Raw genomic sequence first — 9,321 nt, 5'->3', positions numbered from 1 at the left:
TGGTAGTTTCGAACTGCCAATCTTGAGGTTAGCGGCCCGATTGGGAATGATAATCATTGTAATGCAACAAAGCATATGATTTGTTGAATGTAAAACTGATGATCTGCCTTGTAAACTTTCACTCAATTCACAATAAAAACTTATAAATAAATAAAATGATCTGTAACCTTAAAAAAAAAGATATATGAAGTAAGTGTAATAAAATGTATTTTGGTAATGTTTATTGCCACCTTTTAAATAGCTGAAATTGAGTTGTGTTTGCAGTTACTTAGCAGCACAGAATATCTGCTTTTCAACTCCCTTTTAAGGAATGTTGTTGTTGTCAGGTGCCATTGAGTCAGAACCAACTCATAACGACCCCTTGCACAGCAGAACGAAACAATGTCCGATCCTGGGCCAACCTCACTACTGCCACCACACTGGATGCCATCAATGATGCCACCTGGCAGATCGGAATACACAGTAGCTATTAGATTTTTTTTAAAAAACCAAAGTCGGCACTTTGAGCCTACTAACCGCTTCATGGGAGAAAAGATGAGGCTTTTTGCTTCTGCAAAGATTTAAAGCCTCAGAAATTCTGTACAGTGTCACTATGAATCAAAATCGACTCCACAACACTTGAAAACAACAACAGACCATTTTTTCCTGGGGAACGTGGTAGCACTGAAGAAACAAAAGGTTGGTAGTTCAAGTCCACTAACCACTTTGAGGGAGAACAATGCAGCTTTCAGAGCCCACAAGATATAGTCTCGGAAACCCTCTATAAAGTGTTGCTATGAGTCAGAACTGACTCTATGGTACACAACAACAACAACAACTTGTTTTCCTATCTTACTTTGGGGATTGGTTCCCCTTCTCTTATTATGAACTCTGTGGTTAGGGGTCTAAACTATGCCTATGAAATTCTCTTCCTTTTACATTTTTTTTCTTTTTTAAAACAGAGACAACAAACTAAAAAACAAACAAACAAAACCCGCCCTCTCCCTCTCCCCCCTATGTAGGGGTGTACAATGCAGCATTTCCAGGAGCAGCTGACATTCTAGGGGGGAAGCACAGAATAGCTTATCTATCTATCTATCTATCTATCTATCTATCTTTCTATCTATTATCCATCTTGTTGTTGTTGTTGTGTGCCATGGTGTTGGTTCCGGAGCAATCTTGTATTATAGGGTTTCTGAGGCTGTAAATCTTTATGGGAGCAGAAAACCTCATCTTTCTCCCTCGGAGCAGCTGGTAGATTTGAATTGCTGACCTTTCGGTTAGCAGCCCAACTTATAACCCATGACTCACCCAGACATATCTATCTTCCTTATCTATTAAAAAGCACAGATTAAAACTTACAGTGACCCTATAGGACAAGTATAACTCCCCTATAGCATCTCCATGTCTATAATCTGTACAGATTCCTGGTGTGGCGCTGCGGGCTAATGCACTGTACTGCACTGCAAAGTTGGTTTGAACCACAAGGAAAGCAGTTCAAGCTCACCAGCCACTGCTTGGAAATCCTATACAGGGTCAATATGAGTCCGAAATGACTCGATGGCACCTAACAACAATAACAACAAATCTATACAGAAGCATACTGCTACATCTTTCTCCCACACAGCAGCTGGTAAATTCTAACCATGGATATTTCAGTTAGCAGTTAAGCACTTAATTGCTGTGCTACCAAAGTCCATTTCACTTAATTGCTATGCCACCAAAGCTCCTTTATCTATCAATACACACATATATAAAGTTCAATGCCAAGAAGTAATCAGTTCTATAATGATAACTAAGGGCAAGGGAATACAAGGATGGAGATGAGGACCTAGTTTAGTGTCATTAGAGAAGAAAATATTGATAATTTTGTTTATTACATGTTTTGTTTTATTGTTTGTTCTTGTTTGTTTTTTTTTACGAAGACCCAAGGCAAAATCAATTCTTTCTATTATCAGAAAGAAGTTTATGCATTTTTATGAGAAACTGGTTCATTTTTACCATATTAAAACCATGACACTTGTAGCTGATTTCATTACATTTGTGATTTACCCTTAGCAGCCTGAGAGAGAAAGACAGAGTACAGACAAAGCAATGACAAACAGAAAGCTGACATCTTAATAACAGCATTGGAAGACACAATAAAAACATTTTCAAAGTTATGAGAGAAAACAGCTATCAACCACAATCATATGATTTTTTTAAATGTCTTTTAAATTCAGTAGACCTGGTCTTAGTAGTGAGTATGTCCCTGTTATATAGAAGGCTACATCAGGTTACTAAAATTAAACATTTGACTCAGAATGAAAATATTTATAATGCATCTACAACACATGTATGTATATAATCCTTAATTCTTTAAATAATTCTAAAAAGCAGAATTATTTTTCTGTTTTATAAATAAGAACCAAAGACTTAGAGAAGCTGAATTACTTATATCACACAATTAATAAAAAACAATGCCAGGATTCAGACGCATTGTTTGACTTCAAAACCTATATTCTGCACATTACACCATGGGACTCTCTTCTTGCTCTAAATTTATGTTAATCAAGTAAACAATGGATTTTACTACTTATTCCTTCATAAATTTAATTTTCAGGGAATAAAATGACATACTACTTTTCCATAAAGTTCATGTAAAAAACTACATTTGAAACATTAGAGAATTTAGATAAATTTTATTTATCCACAAGTCTTTAGAAAATTATTACTATCAAATAATTAAATGTACTTATATGGACTCCTGGTATGGTGTTTTAGGATCAGCACTGGACTGTAAACCACAGGGTTGGTAGTTGAAGCTCACCAACTACAAGTCAGAACTGATTACATGGCACTTAATAATAACAATATATATTCATAGTGACTTAGTGGTTAAGCGTGCAGCTGCTAAACAAAAGATCAGTGGTCTGAACTCACAATCTACTCTACAGGAGAAAGATGTGGCAGCCTACATCCGTAAAACTGCATAGATTTGGAAGCCATATGGGGCAGTTTTTCTCTGTCGTACAGGGTTGCTATGATTTAGATGACTTTTACAGCAGTGGGTTTGTTTTTTGTTTTTTAATTCAACAAAGCTCCATTATTTTTTATTTAGCTTTCTGACTCTGTGCTTGTGCCTTCAACACTTTCACAATGATTTTCTGCTCCTCAATGAGGAAAACATGTTTGATCCTGTCACAGACACATTAAACACACATGGAGCCACCATAGGCCCTGCTGACATGTTTCTTTGTCTTGGACAACCTCATGAAAACTTTAGGTCTCACAGCATTGATTTCTCGAAGTTGACCTGGGCACACATCACATGCATATTTTGGTGTTTTACCAACCTTTTTGATATGTTGTTGTTGTTAAGTACTGTGGAGTCGGTTTTGACTCATAGTGACCCTGCACAGGGTTTTCGAGTCTGCAAATCTTTACGGGAGCAGAAAGCCTCATCTTTTTCCCCGTGAAACAGCTGGTGGTTTCGAACTGCTGACCTTAAGGTCAGCAGCCCGATTCATAACCACTACATTACCAGAGGTCCTTCCTTGGTATAGGGTAAACGATTCTATTACCAGGGGTTCGGGACAGCCTCGTTTTGTTAGAGGCTGTGTTGTAGGACCGCCTATGATGGTATGTCAAATGCTGGACCATTCTGAATGCCTATACACAGTGTCCCTGGAAGACAACATGACAAGTTGTTTTATCAAAGTGACTTAGCTCAGAAAGTAATAGAGAGACTCCAGCAAAATGGAGGGTTTTTTGTTTTTCATATTCACAGAAGTTTTATATTAATAGAAGTATAAAACTAATAAAATCTATTTTATCTGATTATTTGATATCATCTTTAAGATATAAAGTACTAACCCATCATCAGAAGGACATTAATGTTGAGGATTTTTTTTTTTTTAATCCATAAAGATGGATACTATGCTAGTTTGCTTTCTTCCTTGATTTTCTTTATGCCTTTCTCATACCTCAATTGCAAGGTGATTGGGTATGATTAAACGTTTAACTCAACCATGGCATATTTTAACCCACAAAGAAATCACATTTATGACCTTGGCCTCATTAAAACAATTTCACTAATCATCACTATCTAAATTTACTTTTAAAAAAAATGTAAATAGCAATTATTGTTTGTAGATTTCTTTTAGCAATTAATCATGTACTGCCTTGTGACAAATCTATTGTTCTCTTGAACTGTTACCTAACTATTATATTTATCTTTGTATACAGTTCATATTTCATATCATTATGTTGTTGTTTTTAAGGAAAGACAGTATGATGTCCTTGCCATGCTCAAAAACTACAGAAGACCCAGTCTAATAGTCACCTCTGACTTCAAACATCTGGTTTCCACTGAATTAGTATATGTTTGACCTCATCCACAACACTGTCCCATCTACACTCTTTGTTTTTAACAGCAAGGATCCTGAGGTAGACAGAAATTTATCCATGAATGAATCCTCAGAAACTCTGAATATATTGCCTGTTGTGGTGCTGTAAGATAAGCACTGGACTGCTTACTGAAATATGGGCAGTTCAAACCCACCAGCTGTTCCTTGAAAACCGTCTACAGAGTCTCTATGACTCAATGGCACTTAATAACAAGATGGCAAAAGGGGTTTTGCAAATTTAACAAAGGATGTTGAGATGGGAGATTATTTTTTACTATCCTTGTGAGCCCAATAAACTCACAAAGATTAAAAAATAATGATAAGGGTTCCATTAGGGAACTAGGAAGACAGAAAAGTTATGATCAGAGATGGAGATGCGACAGTAGAAGCAGAGGTCAGAGACAGACTTTTGAAGGTATTAGAAGCCCAAGAATGTGGGCAGCTGTTGTTGTTGTTGTTAAGTGCCGTCGAGTCGGTTCTGACCCATAGCGACCCTGTACAGGGTTTCCGAGGGTGTAAATCCTTACGGGAGTAGAAAGCCTCATCGTTCTCCCGCGAAGCGGCTGGTAGTTTCGAACCGCTGATCTTAAGGTTCGCAGCCCGATTCGTAATCACTACGCTACCAGAGCTCCTAGAAGCTGGAAAAAGCAAGGAATTCTGTAGAGCCTCCAGAAGGAACCAGTCTTGCTGACACCTTGATTTCTAACACTGCAAGACTCATTTTCAGATTCTTGACCTCCAAAACTATAAGATAATACATTTGTGTTGTATTAAGCCACTATGTGTATGGTAATGTATTTTACCAGTGGTACAAAACTAACAGAACCCATTTGTGGAACTCAGTTCTTTCCTTTCATTTCTAAAATAGGATTTCCAATGCTTACTAAGAATTTGAAGATATGGAACAGCAAATTTACATTTCAGTATAACAAGCATCACACATCACTGATTTAAAAAAATATATCCCTCTATGGTTCTCTCTCTCTGTCTGTTGTGCTCTCCTCTTTTACTCACATTTTTATAATAAATAGAAGTCAAATTATTTATTTTGCTTGTTTGACTTGGGAAAATCCATGCCCTTAGGCACTCACTTTCTATCTCAAGTCACTTTATCAAATCAAATTAAAGGTACTCTTATTTCAGGTTTAATATATACATTTTCCACATCACTGCATAAGGTACACAAAACAGTTATATTTCTATAGTATGTATACAGATATGTGCACATATACATATATTGTCATGATTATTGATTCTGACTCATACTGACCCTGTATAGGGTTCCTAAGGAGCAGCTGGTGGGTTTGAACTGCCAACCTTGTGGTTCACAATCCAGTGCTGATCCTATAACGCCACACCAGGAGTTGTGTGTGTGTATATATATACATATATACAAGGTAGTTTTAAAATTTCATGGAAAAATTGAATTAAAAGATTATATATATATGTGTTGCTATGAGTTGGAACTGACTCGATGGCATTTAACAACAACAATAAAAATATTTATGTGTATATATATATATATATATATACACACAAAATAAATAATTTGACTTCTATTATATATATATACACACACATAGCTTCTGCAGTTTCATGGTAAATGTTCAGTATATATTTCTTTAAATTCACTTAATCTGAAGTGCTATTATCTGAATTTAATACGTAAGCTTTAGCCACAAATGTGGTTCTGCAACTTTTAAATTCTCCTGTGCTGAAGGTTCCTGAGATTACCTTTGAATTTCCTGTCAAAAAGAGCCTAATAGATCTAAATTTAGTAGGACATTACTTTGATTCGCAACATCACCAAATACTCTCTCTGATTGATGGTATACATTTTCAAATGTTTGCCCATAATTTCTCTCTATTTCTTTTGTTTTCTTCACAACTTGTAATGAACAAAGGTCTCTGAGTTAGAGTTATTACCATGGTCTAGATTTTCAGAAGAAAGAGCTATGCCAGAGAACAAGTGAATTAGATTCTACCAACCCAAAGATCTGGAAATGCAAACAGCTCTATAGTCTGCAGCTATGGAGGTGAATCACAGCTAAGGTCCAGGGTTAAGAAACCAAAGTGATGGGCAAATATCAAGCAGGAATATTGGCAAAGGAATACCAGAAATGCTCCAGGATACTATTATTAAACTAATTTTGTGATCTTGTTTCCAATCTTCTTAAAAAGCTAATAAAAAGATCATTGAATGTGATCTATATGAGGGAGGTCTAGACAATCTGGATTTTATCTTCCCTTGTTTATTAGAAGAAGAGCAGGTACTGGTTTAACAGAAGAAACCAAAAGTGTGATGTCAACTGCCCTATGTTGTTGTTGTGAGCGTGGAGTCTGTTCCGACTCATACCGACCCTGTACAGGGTTTCTGAGGCTGTAAATCTTTACGGGAGCAGAAAGCCACATCTTTCTCCTGCGGAACACCTAGTAGTTTCGAACTGTTGACCAATTGGTTCGCAGCCTGATTCGTAACAACTACGCTACCAGAGCTCCTTCAACTGCCCTACAGAGAAATGTATTTTCTAAGCAACATGCTCCAACTCAAAACAGGGAAGCTATATATAAGCACATAAGCCAAAATCTTCCTTTGATTTCATATAATCTGTGTGGGAGAACACTATATTCAAGAGAAAAATATTTTCTGGAATCTGATGCTAGCATTCCCCATTCAGGAATCCTGGTGTGGCGCTGTAGGATAAGCACTGGATTGCTAACTGCAAGGTTGACAGTTCAAACCCACCAGATGGTCCTCAGAAACCCTATACTGGGTGCAGATAAGTTAGAACTGACTTGATGGAGCTTAACAACAACATACCCATTCAAACAGATTTAAAAATTAGAAACATTCAGTCATGATTGATATTGATTGATTATAGTGACTGATAGTTGTTATTGTTAAGTGTCGTCAAATTGGTTCCAACTCATAGCAACCCAGTATAGGGTTTCGGATGAACAGTTGGTGAGTTTGAATCACCGACCTGTGGTTCAAACCAACCTTGTGGTTCTGTGCTTATCCTACAGCGCCACATCAGGTCAAAAGGCAGAGATATTTGATAATTTACTGAAAGTCTCATATTGTTGTTAAGTCAGAATTATTTACTTCAAACTCACCTCCACAACAGAAGGTTCAAATTACTTATAAAAGGCCTCATTTTTATAAAGTCCTAACAACTTGCAAAACTTCTCAGCTCTGAAACCTGGCAAACAGACTGGCACCAACTCCCCATGTGAAAGCTCAGTGGGCATGATGCAGAAACTAAAGATTTATATCTATCTATCTATCTATCTATCTATCTATCTATCTATCTATCTATCTATCTATCTATATCCCAGTTACCACTTCTCCCAGCTCCTTGTAACCACGAATCTACTTTTTTTCCTCTTTCCATTGATCTATTCATTATGTATGAGGGGGCTGCAAAAAAAAAAAAAAAAAATCATGGAAAAATTCCATTATCCTTTAATTAATTTTTTTCCGTGAATTTTTTGAAGTCGCCGATGAATCTGTAATAAATCAGTTCTGAAATAAGTCAATTTTTTTTAGTTTTTGTTGTTATTGCCTTTTCAATGTTTGTAATTCTGATCTTTATTTTTCCTTGCTAGTTGGAAACATTGCATGTAAACTTATAGACAGATATATATTTTTTAATGTTTTATTGTGAATTATGTGATAGTTTACATGGGACGACATTAGCTTTACATTCATCCTATCATATATAATTACATTGCCATGGTTATAATCCCCTCCATGCATCATCAAGTAACCAAATGATACACACCGCAAGCTTGCCCTCCTGGTCCTTAGCACACAGCCCCTCTCTCTCTGTGGTTCTAAAGTCCCAAGCCGCTCCATCTGTCCACATCATCATCTCTGCCTCCGTCTTTGGCATAACTGTTTCTCTGGGTAGGGTCCTCCACTCTGGTCTTCTCCCTTGATGGTCCCAGGGACCTCTGCTCCTGGACTGCAAAGTCAACCCCTCCCCTCCTTTTGTTACAAAACATCTACCTTTACATTTCCAACCCTCACAGTCAGTCCTGTTAATAATTATTCACTGTTGTACCACATGAGTGCTATCCACATCTCCTTTCATCAGTCCTGCCCTGACAGATTGGATACTACTCAGTGGAGATTCTGCCCTCCTTTGCGCTTTCTGGATCTAGGATCCCTCTTGAAAGTTTGTAAGCCAGTCACTTCTTGCCTTTGTAATTCCCCCTCCCCCCACCCCCATTTTGGGTAGCCAATGTCCAAGGTGCCCATCCCTGTCTACCCTGTGTATTGAGGGGGTGGGAATTATCCTCACTGTAAAGATTTGTTCCCTCTTTTGAGCTACTGCATCCATAGGTGTAGGTCAAGTTCATCATATTGTATCAGATTACTCTTTTTTTTTCTCTTTTTTCTTCTTCTAGTTGAGCTCTGATCATCCAGCCATTGAAGCCAGGTCAAGTGGGTAGATAGTACCTGTAAGTGTGTGTGTTCTTGTGCATATGCCCTCTATAGATATATTTTGATAAAAACATATACACATTAACAAAACACACACATCACAAAAATGTATTCCAATGGTGAAAGACATTATTCTTGGGAATGAGGATGGTGTGCCTAGTCAGAAAATTAATAAGGGTTGTTTCTATGGCCTTAGGCTTATTTTCTTATTACATTTTGCAGTAACACCTCACTGCTTCCAGAATATGTTTAGTGACTTCAGTAAAGTGATCAGAATTTGGGGCTATGTTTCCAAGCAAGCTAAGTCCTGATTAAATTTAGAAAACACTCAAATTAATATTTGTACTATAAACTTTTTTGACAGCTTCTCTTTTTCCCCTTCCTCATAATTTCCTCTTTGGTACTTTGTTCCTCTTCAAAATCCATTAAGTCCTGATCTGTCTGTTCTACTTTATCATTACCTATGAGCTGTTCCACAAGCGCAATATCAAGTTTTCAATTCAG

The sequence above is a fragment of the Chrysochloris asiatica genome, unplaced genomic scaffold (genome assembly GCF_000296735.1).
Source record: "Chrysochloris asiatica unplaced genomic scaffold, ChrAsi1.0 scaffold00084, whole genome shotgun sequence".
NCBI lineage: Eukaryota > Metazoa > Chordata > Mammalia > Afrosoricida > Chrysochloridae > Chrysochloris > Chrysochloris asiatica.
Note: the sequence above shows the minus strand (reverse complement) of the source record.